Source organism: Notamacropus eugenii, chromosome 5, assembly GCF_028372415.1.
Source record: "Notamacropus eugenii isolate mMacEug1 chromosome 5, mMacEug1.pri_v2, whole genome shotgun sequence".
In the NCBI taxonomy this organism is placed as follows: Eukaryota; Metazoa; Chordata; class Mammalia; order Diprotodontia; family Macropodidae; genus Notamacropus; species Notamacropus eugenii.
Window position 1 is genome coordinate 425,620,370 of NC_092876.1, and position 16,469 is coordinate 425,636,838.

The following is a 16,469-nucleotide window of genomic DNA, read 5'->3' on the forward strand; positions in this document are numbered from 1 at the left end:
CAGTTTGGCATTTCATTCCTCAGCTCAGCTTACAGATGAGGAAATTGAGGCAGAGTTAAATGACTTATTCAGGATCACACAGTTAATAAGTGTGTGAGGTCAAATCTGAACACGTCTTTTTATGTCCAGGGCTGGCACTATATCCACTGCGCCATCTAGCTGCCCAAGAGGGAGCTAGTGGAGTTTATTTGTGGTGTGTGTGTGTGTTTGTCCTTGGTTGCCAAAGAAGACCATGCCATCAGAGAAATAATGACATGACTTGCACTTGACTTTGTTTTGCATGAGGGAGGGATGTGCAGGTCACCAGCCTCACTTCTCCTCCAGAGCCATCTGAATCCATGAGGATAGAAAGGAGCATCATAAAGAAAAGACTAAATATTCATCAGGATAACTGGAGATGACCCTGGATGAAGCAGTTAGGGTTAAGTGACTTGCCCAGGGTCACACAGCTAGTGAGTGTCCTGTGTCTGAGGCGAGATTTGAACTCAGGTCCTCCTAACTCCTGCATTGGTGCTCTATCCACTGCACCACCTAGCTGCCCCGAGTTTATTTATTGAGTATGGAAGTGAAATGATCAGACCTATGCTTTAAGAATAATCAATTTCACAGCTGTGTGGAGGATGGATTAAAAGATAATAGAAGGAACCAAGTAAGAGACTATTGCAATAATCCACATGAGAGGTAATGAAGACCTGAACTAGGGTGACATTTGTCTAAATTGAGAAAAGAGAACAGATGGAAGAGATGTTGTGGAGACAGAATAGACAAGATCTAGCAAGATATATAAGTGAAGGGTTGCAGTCACAAAGCTAAATAGAAAATAGAAGGACAGCAGGGCCCTGAAGAGATAAAGTTTAGAAGGTTTACAGGTAGAAAATTAAGAAGTTTGATTTGGACATGTTGATTTTGAGCTAACTATGAAACATCCACTTTAAAACACCCAAAAGTCATTTCATGATGTGTGCCTGGAACTGAGGAGAGTGACTAGAAACATATATCTGAGAGTCACAGAGAGGACTGCTGAGTTATGTGACCTAATAAGATCACCAAGTTCAGAATTACAGAATAAAAGGATTTGAAGAACCTTCAATGGCCATATGGTCTAAAAGAATCCCCACTACTCAACAAGTGGTCAGCTTTTAAGCCTTTGATTAAAGACCTTCAAGGAGAGGGAAATTACTACCTCTCAAGGCAGCTCATTCCATTTCTGGACAGCTCTAATTGTTGAAAAATTTTCACAATCTCAAGCTGAAATCTGCCTCTTTCCAACCTCTACCCACACAGCTCCTAGTTCTTTCCTCTGGGGACAAATAGAACACATGACTACCCCTCAAATACTTGAACACATGCCTTCCTGAGTCTTCTTTTCTCCAGGGAAAACTGGTCCAGTTCTTTCAACTGATTCTCATTTGTCATAAACTGAAGAGTTCCTTCACCATCCTGATTGCCCTCTTTTGCTCACTTTGCAGCTTACAATGCCCTTCTTAACCCATGGTGCCCAGAACTGGACACAATATTCCAGATGAAGTCTGACAAAAACAGAGTACAGTGGGATTCATTCATCTTAATGTATATCTGGAGTAGGAATGATTGATAAGACAATGAGTTGAGACCAGAAATGAATGGATGGCACTTGAGTAACTGTATAGTCTTTACAAGAAACCCAAAATACTCCCCAGGACAAAAATGCATCATTTTTAACACACTCTCTCATAAGGCTAAATGGTTTGTTTCAAATCTCAAAACACCACAACATCTAAAAAGTCAAAGTTGCAAGTAATTCAAAGGGCAATGAAGAATTGCATGATGGACACAAGAAGCCTGTTCCCAACCATGAAATGTACAAGGCAAAAAGAACATCCAAAAAAATTCTACTTAAAAAAGGTGGAAGGACAATTAGACAAAACCACAAGTTTAGAAATTCTGCACGTTACATTACAATTTCTTTCCTTTGGCAAAAAAGAAACTGATTGATGCCACCATTAAATAGTAGATACCAAAAGTTTTCCTATTTTAACAACATACCAAAATGTCCTTGGGAAAAAAAATCTGCCACAGTTCCAACGGACTGAATACAATAGCTATCGTAACTAATTTGTTTCCTAAAAAGCAAAAATTTATTTTCACTAAAAAAAGAACAGCTGAATCAGGACAAAAGTACTCACAGGAAATATAATCTATAAAGTTGTCTCCTAATTCAAAGGCAAACAGAACTAAAGGCACAGGAAGATGATCCCACATTGGCTTCCTTTTCCTGAGGGTTCCAACTACATTTTCTTGTTTAATTGGCCATGTCCTTCTCTAGGTAAGAGACACGGCAATTGCTCCTTCAGTTGGAATCATAAAACTATGCATGTGGAAAGTGAAAAAAGGAGCAACAGACAGGAAAATCAAGAGAACACAAATACAAACACGCACTATTGGTGATGACCTTATCAAGCCAGGAGACACGAAAATTATTCTTTCTGTTCACAACATAAAACTGTGTGCAGAGGGAAAGGAGGGAAACTGGGAAAGGAAAAGCAACAGAGATGAGAAACCAAACCCATACACGCCTCTCTGGTGGTTCCAGAGAGGGAGATCACAGCAAGAGAATGGATATTAAAACAGGATCCGTGTCCTTCAGTGACACTGGTTTTTGCGAAACCCAGATAAGGATGAGCCAGGGAGAAAAGACTGAAAAACCTATGCCAGTGAGCAGTGAGTAGCTTTGCCAAGAAAACTGGGAAGGTTATGGCTTGGATTATCAAACCCCACCATGACTAGTGGAGGGGTGGGGGGAAGGGGAAGGCTCGTCCGGGAAGGATCCAGCGCCCCCAGCCCCGCAACACGCAGGGGGCGGGGTGGAGAAGAGGGAAGATAAGAGAAGAGGGTTGCTCTTTTCCCAGCCAGGTGTTGAGGCCCGATCAACCTGAAGCCCGATCCTTAAGACACCAAAATCACCCAACAAATCACCCTCGCCCGCCAGGGACTCCTAACTGCAAATCACCGCCAAGGTCTCTTCCTTCCAGGGGCTCCTCTGGGGCCCCGAACGCGCGGAGCCCACCCCTCACTCCGGCCCTGCCCGCCTCGGCGGCGACGAAGGACGACGAGAGAGAGAGAAGGGCAGGGCGCGGGGGAGCCCGGGCTCCGGGGATGGGCAGAGGCGCTGGGGGCCAAAGGCGGCCAGGGGGGTCGCTGCCCAAGTCTCCACCCGGGCGGCCGTGGCTCCCCGACCCGGCCCCGTCACCTCCCAGGGAGATCTCTCTCCCCACACACACACGCGCGCACACACACACACACACACACACACACACACACACAGGCCCCCCCCCCCCCCAGACACACACGCACACACACGCACGCACACACCCGCCGCCTCCACAGCTCCGCGATCCCGTCCTTTCTCTGCTCCTGCCCCCTCCCCCCACGGCCTCAGCCCACCGCCAGCTCGCCTTTCCCCCACCTCATCTCCGGGCGGGATCTGCGCGGTCCCAGGGAGAAATCAGTGCCGGGCACACGCCCCGGGGAGGGATGAAGACGCCGCCGCCGCACCGCACACCATCCCCTCCAGTCCGGGAGCTCTCTCGGGATTCTCCCTTCCGAGCCGCCGTACTCTGGAGCACCCAACTCTATCTATCTATCTATCTATCTATCTATCTATCTATCTATCTATCTATCTATCTATCTATCTATCTATCATCTATCTATCTATCAATCCATCATCTATCTTTCACCCTTCCCTTCAGTCTCGCGCGCTCTCCCCTCCTCCGCCTCGGTCTCTTTCTCTAAACCCCCACTCTACCCCCCAGTCCCGCTTGCACTCTCTCTACCTTGCTCCCCGCCCACAGATGTGGGGGGAAGGGAAGCAACCTCTCAATCCCGAGACTATGGCCCCTCCTACCTCCCGGGAAGGAGGACTCGGACGGTGGGCCGGGCAGGGAGAGGCGGGGAGTGAGAGGGGCGGACTTTTGCACGCCCCGCCTACCCCGGGAAAGGAGGAGGGAAATAATGACATCCAAATGGACCAATAGGAGCTCGGATTTGGAAGTTGGGGGGGTGGGCTCCGCGGCCAGAAGGGAGGGAGGGTTGATGTTAGGAACTGGGCGGGCTGGCATGGGTTGGGCTTTTCGGTGTAATCATTGCACAATCTCGGCCTTTTCACCTTATGTGATGCTGTCACATGCTACGTGGTGCCAGACTGAGTCTCTCTCTATGCTCCGTCACGGTAGCTATTAAATATATTTAGCTGGAAGGGACAGAAAAACCGCCATCGCCCAAAGGCAAGAAGGGCCTGGGGCTCAAGGGAGGGGCGGGGGATTAAGAAGGGCGTCTCCTTGACGACTCACTCAATTTGCATGAAATGGTCGCCTGAATCATGAGACCACAATGCCCAACATGCTTTCGTGAGCAAAGTCCTTCCCTCGCTTGCCGTGGCTCCTGGTGAAGCATGCTGGGAGACGTAGTCTCTTTTAGTTACCGTAGCGCTTTCCTTCCCACGCTACAAGCTGTAGCTGATAGACAGAGGGTATAGGGCCAATGGGGGCAAAGTGTTGGGTTTAGGGGCGGGCTTTAAAACGGAATGACCCGGGACTGAAGAGGACGTGGGGAGTGTGGGTTCCCAATTCTACTCAGGTATGTATCTTCAGCCACCTTACAGTCCTCCTTTCTGGCATGAGGAGGAAGTAGGTTACCGGGCTCGTGACGCGGCGTGGAGACTTTTGGGGAGGGAGGACGGCGGCCCGAAGCCGTTGACCGCCACGGCCCTAGTCCAGTGTTTGGGCCCCGACAGAGCGGACGCGAGTGACGAATTGGCGTTTACGGCAGATTTTTTCTCGATTTCGAACTAGAAAAGATCTGGGAGACCATTTAGTGCATGCACACATGCACACCCCTTACGGACGAGGAAACAGAGCCGGGGGAGTTAGGAGGCCCCATCTTGTTTGGTTTCCCCTTTTCCGCGGAAGAAAGCCTGGTGTATTTTCGGTTTGGACCTTGTCCGCTAGGGGGCGCGGTGGATCGTGTTGTCCCTGGCCTCGGGAGGACCTGAATTCCAATTCTACCTCCCACGTTTTCTGGCCTTGGGACCACCCGGGGCAAACGCCTTCGCCTCCGGTTTCTCAGCTCTAAAATGGGAATCGCCATAGCACCTTCCTCCCTGGGTGGTTGTGAGAATCGAATCAATCAGATATTTGTAAAGCATTTGGCCCCGTGCCTGGCATATAGTAAGTACTTAATAATGTGGGGGGGTTTTCCCTTCAACTTTTGTTTGCTTGTGATTCGAATAAAATTGAATTAACTTTTTTTCACCCTCTGTGGTCAATTGGCAGTATGTTGTTAGTATGGCATCTTAAATAGGTCCCCTTATCTCTTTGAGTCTCAGTTTCTTAGACAAAGGGATCGAGCTGTAAATGTTCCCGCAATGGGTGATTCTTTTTTATTGCCTCCTTGACTTAGGTTGTGTGACGTTTGAGAGCTTTTTTTTTTTTGCAGTCATCATTAACCAAAAGTCACAGGACCCCTATATAGCCTTGTTGTAGAGTGTATTATAATGGTCTAATACTGGGGGTGGGGGGGTTCCAGTCCTCACTTGTGATCTTTGTGTACAGAATTCTCTTTGTGAAAACTTTCCCAACTGATAGAGACGTCAGTCTTCTTCCTCAGTCTTGAAAGTTGGTTGGGGGAGTAAGGAAACAACTATTTATATTAGGTGATTACGCTATGCCAGGCACTGTGCATATTATCATCGAATATGAGGCTGGATTTGAATTCAGATCTTTCTCCCTCCAAGCCTAGCACCCTTATCCACTGCATCACCTGGTTGCCTTGCTGCTGGGAGCATTAAGAATTTAAGTGACAATCCTCATCCAATCACAGTTACTATGTATCAATTCTCTGTATATTTTAGAAATGAGACTTTTGTCAGAAACATTGTTTCCCAGCTTTCTGCTTTCCTTCTAATCTCGATTGCTTTGACTTTGTGCAAAAACTTTTTCATCTAATGTAATCAAAATTATCCATTTTGCATTTCATAATGTTTTCTATCTTGTTTGGTCATAAATTCTTCCCTTCTCTGTAGATCTGATAGATAAACTATTCCTTGCTCTCTTAATTTGCTTATGGTATCACCCTTTATGTCCAAATCATCGTACTTAGTGTGTGTACAGAGGCACTAACCACTGACTTTAGAATTTTCCTTGACCAGAGAGGTTTGTTGCCCGTCAGTGTTGACTTTGTTGGATATGTGGTTCTTTTGTCTCTAGTGTTTTTGTTTTGTGCCACTTCATGCCCCTCTGCTGGTGTTTGTCTGAATTGTTTTTGTATTTTTCTTTCCTTACCTCTTAGTAGTGCACTATTCCTTATCATCCCTATTTTTTATGCCATATTTGTTAGGTTTTACTTGATTGTTTAACGTATACATTGTTTCCAGTATTTTATTAGAAAAATAATACTTTGAGAAAAGGTTTTATGCATGGGGCCTTTAGTTTCCATCACTACCCCTGGAGTACCAATCTGAGTCAAGGGGTATTCACAATTAGGTAACTTTTCTAGCATAATTCTAAATTATTTTCAAGAATAGTTGAACGCCTTTACAGCTCTACCAACAGTGAAATAAGCATACCATTTTCCTACAGTTCTTTTAACAATATATTTTCCAGTCATTTAGCAGCTCAGAAATCAGTTTTTGAAGACCCGTATATTATGCAATAAGACTACTCACTATATAAGCCTAAACAGTCTGGCGCACAAGATTTTCATCCTGAGATTTCCTTTACCTCATTTACAGTTATGCTTAATTTCTCCTTACATATATGTATTCATCACCCAATTTCTGCTATAGACAAGTATTTCTGATCTTTAGCTTACAAAATGAGAGCTAGAGGTATGGACAAAGTATTATGCTAAAAATGGAAACTGTGGCATAAACCTGGTCAGCAGTGTTCTTTGTAAAAAACTGGACTGCCTCTAGTTTAAAGTACAATCATTTATATAATTTTGCCACTTTCTTCTGGAGTCAGATACTATGTAGGAAAATATACTTGAGAAACTGATAAAACTGTTCCACTCATAATCAGAAATAGACTAGATTTATTTTTACTAGGTGTTTATTGCTTTGAATAGCAAAAAAAGTATATAAAAATTCTTAAACTAATACTTGGCTGCAAATTAGAAAGTCTAGAGTGCAAATTCTGCCTCAGCTTACTCACTATATTACCTTAGGCAAGTCACTTAACTTCCATGAACCTGTTTCCCCAAATATAAAATTGGTATAATAATAGTGCCTACTACACTGGGTTTATATAAATCTCAGATTTTACTTGGTAATGCTGAATTACCAGTTTAGTAGTGAATCTGTAATTCAATAATTGTGTGATAGCAAACACCTTCTTTCCCCCTTTGAACTGTACATATGGATTTCAAAGATGTTATTAGACTCAAAAATTCCATCTGTTCAGTGAACATTTTTATCCAAAGAAAAAGAATTTTCTTGGGAAAGAAATAATTTAAATACAAACAAGTCAGAGTATGAGCATGTGGCATGTGAATTATTTTCAGTTTTCATTAATTATAAAAATATTTATTTGACCATTTTTACCTACTGAAAGTTTTTCATTCCTTTGTAAATATTTTGTCATTCTTATAACTCATTTTTGCAACCCAAACAAGAGAATTAAATTATTTCCTCTTACAGTAAGCTAAGAATTAAAATCAGAAGTCTTGAACCACATCCATGTTAGATGCTTCTGGGAGATTGAAAAGGTTTATTAGCTTTGCTTTGATAACGCTGATGAATCTATGATTTCATTGAAACAGGTATTCTAACAGTACAAATTGCAGCCCATCTGTAACCTCTCAGCCTATGCTACTCTTGTCTGTGACCGTCCATAAATTCTCCTTAGAAAAGAACCAAGCATTCTGGGGACTTTCTTCTCTTTCTCTTGATACTTCATGAATACCAGTACAGCACTGGAGCTGGTCAGTTAATATCCTTCATTATATGGACCCATCTCTTTTTCCAGTTAGACACCTTTTGGATGATCTCCTTCATGCCATTTCTTAAGAATGGCCTTCATTGGCATGTAAAGTTTACTCGTACTCCCCTTGTGCCTGTACATTTCCTTTGGGTAACCCCAAATTTTAATTCTTCAGAGACTTTAGTATCCCATGACTCAACGCTGCTGTATAGCATCAACAGAAAATTAGTGGTATTAAAAAGATGCTGTTCTCTGAAATATTAAAAGCCCTGAACAGTTCTTCAAAGGCAGTCCAACTAGCACCTCCAATTCAGTTCTGGACCCAATTCATTGTCCTTCTGCATTGTTTGCCCAAAATATATGCACTAATGAACCAGTTTAACAGGTGGTCCATTATTGTAGTCTGAATAATAAGCATTTTTTGTACACTTAGTCTCTCAATATGAATAATTAAGTCAAACTCTTGAACACTTATAGATCTCCTAAATGAAATGTATAATGTCATAAATACTAAATTCCTACCAATTACTACAATGCCCTTCACAAACAGGAACACCTGTTAAACTTCACTGTCTACGTAGAATCCCTCTTGCATTTGGACTTTGTGGGATGTCCTTCATGAGAGTGGCAAAGACTTTTAGAAAGCATATGTCTCAAAAAAAAAGCTGCCTCCCTATTTTATACACATGCCTTTATGTTAATAATCAGGTAGTTGCTATACAAAGTTATTACACACTTCGAAGAAGCTTGTGTGATTTAGACAGTAATTGGTTGAATGGAGAACCTTAAAAGTAATGTTTTTGCTCTAATGAATCAAATGCTTTTTAATAGACGACACACTCTTAGTCCTATTCTTTTATGCAGTTGTGTGAAAAAAGCTGTGGTATGCTATAGCAAATGCATGCCTGTTTCCTCATACTTTCTGTAGAAAAATTTGTGTAGAGCCCCTATGGGGAAGTATGGGCAGTAGTATTGACATTTTCTTGGTTGCCTTTTTGAGGATAATAATAGTAAGGCCTGAAGTTTTGCCCCAAGAGTTTGGTACCTTCCATTCTTTCAGCTCTCAATACTCCTAAAATTGTGTCAGACCTTGTGTGTCCTTGATCTAGGCCAGATAGGCTTCATATCTTGGTTTTCTTTAGTGCCAGAATTGAGTCAGAGAAAGGAATTAGGCTGGATTTAAGAAACTGTGTAATACTTTTTCAAAGATCTTGAGCTGCTTGCTCCCGCAAAAACATCCTTTTAACACCATTAGTGTCTAAATGATGTGTGTGGCTATAAATCACAGAACACCATTATCTCCAAATGACAACATTTGCAGATGAAACAAAATTCAATGGTAATACAAAGGGTATTTGTAAGTAGGCAGTAGAATATTACCAGTGATGATTTGCCCTAGCCAGGTAATATAAAACATCATAAAATGTGTGTGTGTGTAGAGTATATACATACACATACATACATACATACATATTCATACACACACACACACACACACTCCCTCTGAAAAAAAAGAAGCAGATCAGCCTTAAGAAAAAGTCAACAGTTGGACATCCTGAGTGCTCCGCTGATACCCGTAAAATATTAAAAGTAGCAAAGGAAGCCCTCCAAAACATGGAACAGATCCTCCATGGAAGATTTACCCCCCAAAAAATACAGGAATTGCAAGAAATGAGAAGATATGAATGGATTTTGATGTACAAAATCCCTTTCCTGTACCTCCTTTCTGAAAAGTATCTCATTAATGTTTCTTCTTTCTTCTACAAGAGACTTCTCTTGTTCCCCAACACATCTGTGCAATAGCAGCCAACTTATACCCCAATCAATCCAGCAATCAGCATTTCTTTAACTCCTACTTCATGACAGCTACTGTTCTGGTCCTGGGCATACAAATAAAAAGATTGGAACAATCCCTGCTTGCCAGGTATTTACATTTTCATGAAGAAGACAAGTATATAAGTATATATTCATACAGAATAAATGTAGAATATTTAAGAGGGAGTTTGGGAAGGAAGGCAGCAGTAATTGGGGAAGCAGGAAAGGCTTCATGTACAAGATGATACTTGAGTTGCATCCTGAAGAAAGACAAGGATTCTATGAGGTTGTATTTCAAGTGTGATGAATAGATCATGGGATGTCACAGAGATGTGAGTGAAGTTTTGTGTGAGGAAAAGAGAAGAGTCCAGTTTGGCTGGATTATAGAAAATGGGAAGGGGAGTAATGTTTAATAAAGCTAGAATGATAGGTTCAAGCCAAATTGTGAAGGACTTTAAGAACTAAGTGGAGGAGCATTTTATCGGAGAGACAATAGAAAGCCACTGGAGTTGATTGATCAAGAGAGTAACATGGTCAGATTTGTGTTTACAGAAAATCACTTTGGCAGGAATATGTAGGATGAACTAAAGTGGTGAAAGATTGGAAGTAAAGAGACTATTAGGAGGCTTTTGAAATAATCCAGGCAAGAGCTGATAAGGATCTGAACTAAGGTATTAGTAATGTGGGTAGAGAGAAAGGTTCAGATGTGAGAGATGATGTGGGGGAGGGGGTAGAAACAGCAAAATTCGACAATTTAATGCATTTGTGGGATAGAGAGTGAAGAGTAGAGCATCTTACCCGGTTACCAAACTGGTAGTTTGGAAGACTGGGGGTGCCTTTGACAGAAATAGGAAGTTTGGAAGAGGGCAGAGTTTGAGGGAAAAGATGCAGAATTCACTGAACTTGTTAAATATAGGGGGAGAATGATTTGGGATGGGGCAACAATGTACAACAGCCACCATGATTTGGATTGAGTGGAAAATTTTGAGTGGTCTTTAAAGGAAGAGATAAAAGTAAAGGGACAGTCTAGAAGTGGCAATGGAAAGCAAAGAATATTCTGACTTCCACACCAGGACCAGTTTGTTGGACAGTGTGAGAAAAGGACAGATTGAACCAGAGAGGCTATCTAGGGAGTGTCATAGGGGAAGGTGGGGGAGCCTAGTCTAAGTAGGTGGAAGGAGATGAGAAAGAAGTCTACTGTAAAGGGAAATCTGTTCATTATGGAAGGAAAATTCAGAGGGCACAGTGGAAGGGGTGGGCAGAGTGGCAATAGAACATGAAATGGAGTAAGGTTAAGGAGGACTGGGATTAGAGAATGGGAGATAGGGATTGAGGATAGTTTTCTCCTGTATGGTTGGTAATTTATTAATAATACATTGATAGGGAAATAATCAGCAGAAACCATATGGTAAGTTAGTAATGGATGAATAATAAAAGTCAGTCTCAAGGGGTTTTATAAGAGGGTAATGTGATGAGCCTGGTTCTAGGTTCTCCTCACTGTCACTTCTAGAATTCCATCTCTTCTTTCTGCAACCTTTCCTCCTTTGAGGGTCGCTCTATTCATAGTACTCAGTATAGGTACTTGTTGCTGTAACCTACTAGCTTCCATTTCTTCTCGGTGTCCAGTACCTTCTCTTAGTTTTTCTCTACTATAAACCCCCATCATTATATTTGGACACTTTGGTATATACTTTAACATCCACAGCTTCTAGTTCAATCAAGTTCTTCATCATGACCTTCATCTTCATCCACCCAAAATGTACGTGTACATCTTGAACTTCCATGATCTTGAACTCTGAAGTTCCCTCTATGTTCACAAAATGATCACAATAATTCTGTATCTTTCCCCTTCCCTCATGCCTCCTAAACTTATTCTTTTTTTTTTAAAGAAATTTCATTGATGTGCTTAAAAAAAAGGTATCGATATAACTTTGCAGTTGCCCTCACCCTCCCCATTCTGGACTATAACAAAATACAGTTAATCAGAAGAGAACAATACATGGGCCATGCCTGGCCACCTATGCCTTCTTGTGCCTAGAGGAAGGTAGAAATGCTTTATGTAAGTTTTTTGCATCATAGTTGATCACTGCATTGATCAGAGTTCTGAAATATTTCAATTTTATTTTTCTTTTCATTATTGAAGGTGTGTAAATTCTTTTCCTGGTTCTCCCTGTTTCATCATTAGTTTATATAAACCTTCCTAAATTTCCCTGAATTCTTCATGTTTGTCATTTCTGTTCAGAAATACAGAATTTCTATTCAGCAGTTACTGGGCACTTACTGTATTTCCAGTTCTTTGCTGCCACAAAAAGTGCTGCCACAAATACTTTTGCTGCCATATCTAGTCTTTATTCCCAAAATTTCCAGTTCTCCATCCCTCATGTTCTCCTGCTCTGGGGTCCCTATCCTGTCTTTTATTACCTTTTCTGTCTTGAGTCTGTAGTTAACTAGTCTAACCTTGAGCTGTTCTCCATCTCGAATCTCTGTCCTTTTTTCTATTACAGTTTATACTCTATCAGTTCTGAACCCCGGATTTATCTACTATCCATGCCTTCCACATTGCTATTCCAGTGCTGCTGAACCAAACTGGAACCTGGGGGGGGGGGGAGGGGCGGAGATACCTAACCATATTAAATAGGTTTGCTACAAATTCATCTTGTATAATAATTCTTCCTTGATTAATTCTATAATGCTTCCTGAAAGAGTTCCAAAACTTTCATGTCTCTTCAAGCTCTGAATACCATTTCCTTATGTTTTCCCCCCTGGATTATCTCACTTCCTAATTTGCTGAGAAATTTGAAACCATTCACTCTGAATCTCTTTATCTTATTCCACAACTCAGAGTATTCCTGGATTTCCACTTGTCCTCTCTTCCTTTGATCCAGTCTCCTCAGGTTCCTCTCCCTCCATAAAGTCTTCATCTTTTTCTCCTATCCACCCCCATTGTTAGTGTTCTTCTTCCTTGGGATTATTTCATGTATATATATGTATGTATATATATGTATGTATGTTTGTATGTATATGGTACATCTCCCAGTAAAATATCAGCTCCCATAGAGCAGGGCTAGCTTACATTCACCTTTTTACCCCCAGCACCTGGCAGTACCTTGTACATGCCAGTTGCTTGCCAGTTGTTGAATTGAATTGTACCTATGGAAGAAGTATACATGCTGATGAAATGACAAACCCACCAGCTAGAGAGCTGAGAGAAGATGACATCACCAAAGGAAAATGTAGCGAATAGAAGTACCGAGCATGAGAAAAGAACACAGGAATGCCAGTGCTTAATGGTGAGGGAAAGTTGTTTGAATTCATTGTATTTGTATCCTCGATGCCAGCACCCAGTACAGTGCCTAGTAACTCTTGTTGACTTGATATCATATAAAGCATAAAAAAAAAATTAATATGTGATAGGTTATCTTCAAATTACATATGCTCTTTCCTTTAGCCATGATATTTACTTGTAATAGAGGACATGAACTATGCTCTGTAAACATTATGCTATATACTATGTCTATAGAATAATTAGATTTTAAAGACACACTAGGAGATTATTATTCCTAAAGAATGAGGTTCATTCTTGACTACATCAAATGTCTCCTTTTCATGACACATTTATTTTTGGTGTAGTTAGAGGGAAAGAAAAGGAAGTTTGATTTAACTTGTTATTTTGTATCATAACATGTCAGGCAAGGGTTTTTTAAAGTTCTATTTCATGTTTTCAGTAGTGTGGGGTGGTGTATTTTAATTTTAATCTTTTCACATTCCACTTTCATGAACATTTGTGGTAAGGTAGAAATATCACTGGTATGTGAATCAGGAAACTTAAGATCTAATCTTGACTCCATTAATTCGATGTGTGGCTTTGGGCCAGTTACTTAACATTTTTAGGACTTCCTATCCTTATCTGTCAAATGAAGGAGATAGAATTTATCTCTTGTCTTTTTTTCTGTTGTGAACTTAGTCCTCAACACACACAAACATTCCAGTATATGAAGGAAGGAGAACCAGGAAAAGAATTGTATAAAAAACTGTGAACTTCTCTTAAGTTTTTTTTTGTTTTTTTTCTTTAAGAAAATACATATTGGGTGGATCTTCTTTAGCAAACTTAGGGGAGGTGCTACCCAAAGAACCATATAGGACAAGCAGGCCTTTATTGTTTGAAACTGACATTGTTGGTGAGCACTTCCAAATTCATGAGAACACCGAATCAGATGAATATGCAAACACAGCATATGTGCCTAGCACATAGTAGGCTCTTGTTGACTCCGTGACATAGAGAATTTAGCAAGCTAGTAATTGTTGTTCTATTTGTATCTGCTTCTGGAAATTTTGTTTTCTTCTGTGTGTGTTAAAAGCTGTTTTATTGGAAGATGGCTGAATAAGGCAGGAAATTATCTGGCTCCCCCAAATTCCCCCACAAATAATTTAAAATAACAACTAAGAATGAACTTTGAGCTGCAGAAATAATTTAAAATTCAGAGTAAAGCAGTTGTCTAGCCTAAGACAATGTGGGAGGATGTTAGGAAGGTCCTGATTTGCCAAGGTTTTTATCTGGCCCAATTGAAAGGTAACATCCTAATTGATAAACAAGTCCTGTGACCAGTTGTGTAGGCAACAGCCTCAACTTCAGGAATTTTTGCCCCACAGACAATGGGTGGGTCAGGCAGCTGATCAGGGGAAGATTGCAGGATTCTCTTATGGCACTGGATGTAGTACACAAGCATACTGACCATACATGATCCCAGGCAGTGGCAATGGGTAAGGAAGAATAGGCACATGCCCTGTGAGTGTGTTTGCAGAGGGGCAGAGCCCTGCTGGCTATGGTCAAAAACAGAAGAGGAGAGTCCCTGGTGGAGAGAGCAGAACTTTGTAGCCTCCAGAGGGATCCCATTTGTGGTGACAGTGTTGCTGGGGACGCTTGTGGTGTGACGACAAAGAGCACTACCTGAGAGGGAAGGGAGTGGAGGAAACTACAGCAGCTGCAGTCGCTTTTTTTGGAACTCTCAGCCCACAAACTGTGGAAGAATCAAGCAGCTGACATTATGTCTCCCAACCCCGCTGGAAGCAGAGAACTACCTTGACAAAGAGCTCAAAAGTCAAGTAAAGGGCTGGGGAAATGAGCAAAAACTGGAAAAAGAATCAGACTATAGAATCTTACTTTGGTGACAAGGAAGACCAAAGCATGCAAACAGAAGACAACAAAATCAAACCTCCAGCATGCAAAGCCTCCAAGAAAAATATGAATTGGTCTCAGGCCATGGAAGAGCTCAGAAAGGATCTTGAAAATCAAGTAAGAGAAGCAGAGGAAGAATTGGGAAGAGAAATGAGAGTGATGCAAGAAAATCATGAAAAATGAGTCAACTACTTGCCAAAGGAGACCCCCAAAAAAATATGATGAAAAAAATAGCACTTTAAAAACTAGACTAACCCAAATTGCAAAGAGATCCAAAAAGCCAATGAAGAGAAGAATGCCTGAAAAAGCAGAATTGGCCAAATGGAAAAGGAAGAAAACTGAAGAAAACAATTCCTTAAAGATTAGAGTGGAGCAGATGGAAGCTAATGACTTTATGAAAAATCAAGAAATTATAAAACAAAACCAAAGGAATGAAAAAATAGCAGACAATGTGAAAGATCTCATTGGAAAAACAACTGACCTTGAAAATAGAACCAGGAGAGACAGTTTTAAAATTATGAGACTACCTGAAAGCCGTGATCAAAAAAAGAACCTAGACATCATCTTTCAAGAAATTATCAAGGAAAACTGCCCTGATATTCCAGGTCCTACATCTGGCTTTCATATGCAATTTCTGTGAGTTTGGACCTCAATTTCCTCACCTGTAAAATGAGCCTTTTAGATCTCTTAATAGCTCTAAATCTATGATTATATGACTATTTTAGCAGCCTTCTAATTGGTTGCCCTGCCTGATGCCTCTTTTCCTATATACAGCTGCCAAAATTGTTTTCTTTAAACTCAGGTCTATCTGTATTAATTTCCCTTCTCAGTAAACTCCAGTGACCTCCCTTACTGCCTCCTGAATAAAATGGAAACTTCTCTTTTGGCATCTAAAACCTTTCATAACCCGGCTCCATTTTAGCCTTTCCTGTTCTTTCTGGTGCAGTCACACTAGCCTTTCCACCATCCCTCACATACAGTCACGTCAGCTGCATTTCTGTGCCTTTGCACTAGTGCCCCCATAGCCAGAATCTTGGGTCACCTTTTTTGTCACCACCATTTCTTAGACTCCCAAGCTTCCTTCGGTACCTGACTTAAGAACCACTTACCACATGAAGCCTTTCCTCATGTTTCCTTCCTTCTGCAATAAGGGGAAGGAAATGGATTTGTTTATTTTTTCAGTTCTTTTCCAAGGCCAAGCTTGGTCTTTATAATTATGTAGTGTTCAATTTTTATTCTTTCCACTTGTGTTGTAGTATGCATGTATATTGCCTGTGTTGGTTATACTTTATTCCACATCAATTCATGTCCTCCCGTACTTCTCTGACTTTTTTTTGTTTATTGCTTCCTAAAATAATATTCATTATATTCATGCATCACAGTTTATTTAGCTATGCTCTGAAGGATAGGTGTCTACTTTGTTTCCAGTTCTTTGCTACCACAGAAAGTGCACCCATGAGTATCCATATTTATAGAATCTTTCTGTCTTTGACCTCCTCAGCTGTTAGTAGGATCTCTGGTTT

At 41.2% G+C, this 16,469-nt stretch overlaps 2 protein-coding genes across 22 annotated transcripts in view; one reads left to right on the plus strand and one right to left on the minus strand.

The window, feature by feature from the left end:
• The window catches only part of ITSN1 (intersectin 1), a 279,156-nt gene extending 274,881 nt beyond the window's left edge, over positions 1 to 4,275 (minus strand). For 4 of the 17 annotated variants that reach the window (XR_011968537.1, XM_072616847.1, XM_072616838.1 and 1 more), the window contains exon 1: positions 3,446 to 4,083. The gene's annotated coding sequence lies outside the window, so the exon portion shown is untranslated. Of the gene's footprint in view, positions 1 to 3,445; positions 4,124 to 4,144 lie in introns of those variants that run through there. The other 13 variants (XM_072616851.1, XM_072616849.1, XM_072616843.1 and 10 more) reach the window with 9 other exon arrangements.
• Positions 4,214 to 16,469, plus strand: part of CRYZL1 (crystallin zeta like 1) — a 53,029-nt gene continuing 40,773 nt past the window's right edge. For all 5 annotated transcript variants that reach the window (XM_072616865.1, XM_072616868.1, XM_072616866.1 and 2 more), the window contains exon 1: positions 4,214 to 4,614. The gene's annotated coding sequence lies outside the window, so the exon portion shown is untranslated. The remainder of the gene's footprint in view (positions 4,615 to 16,469) is intronic.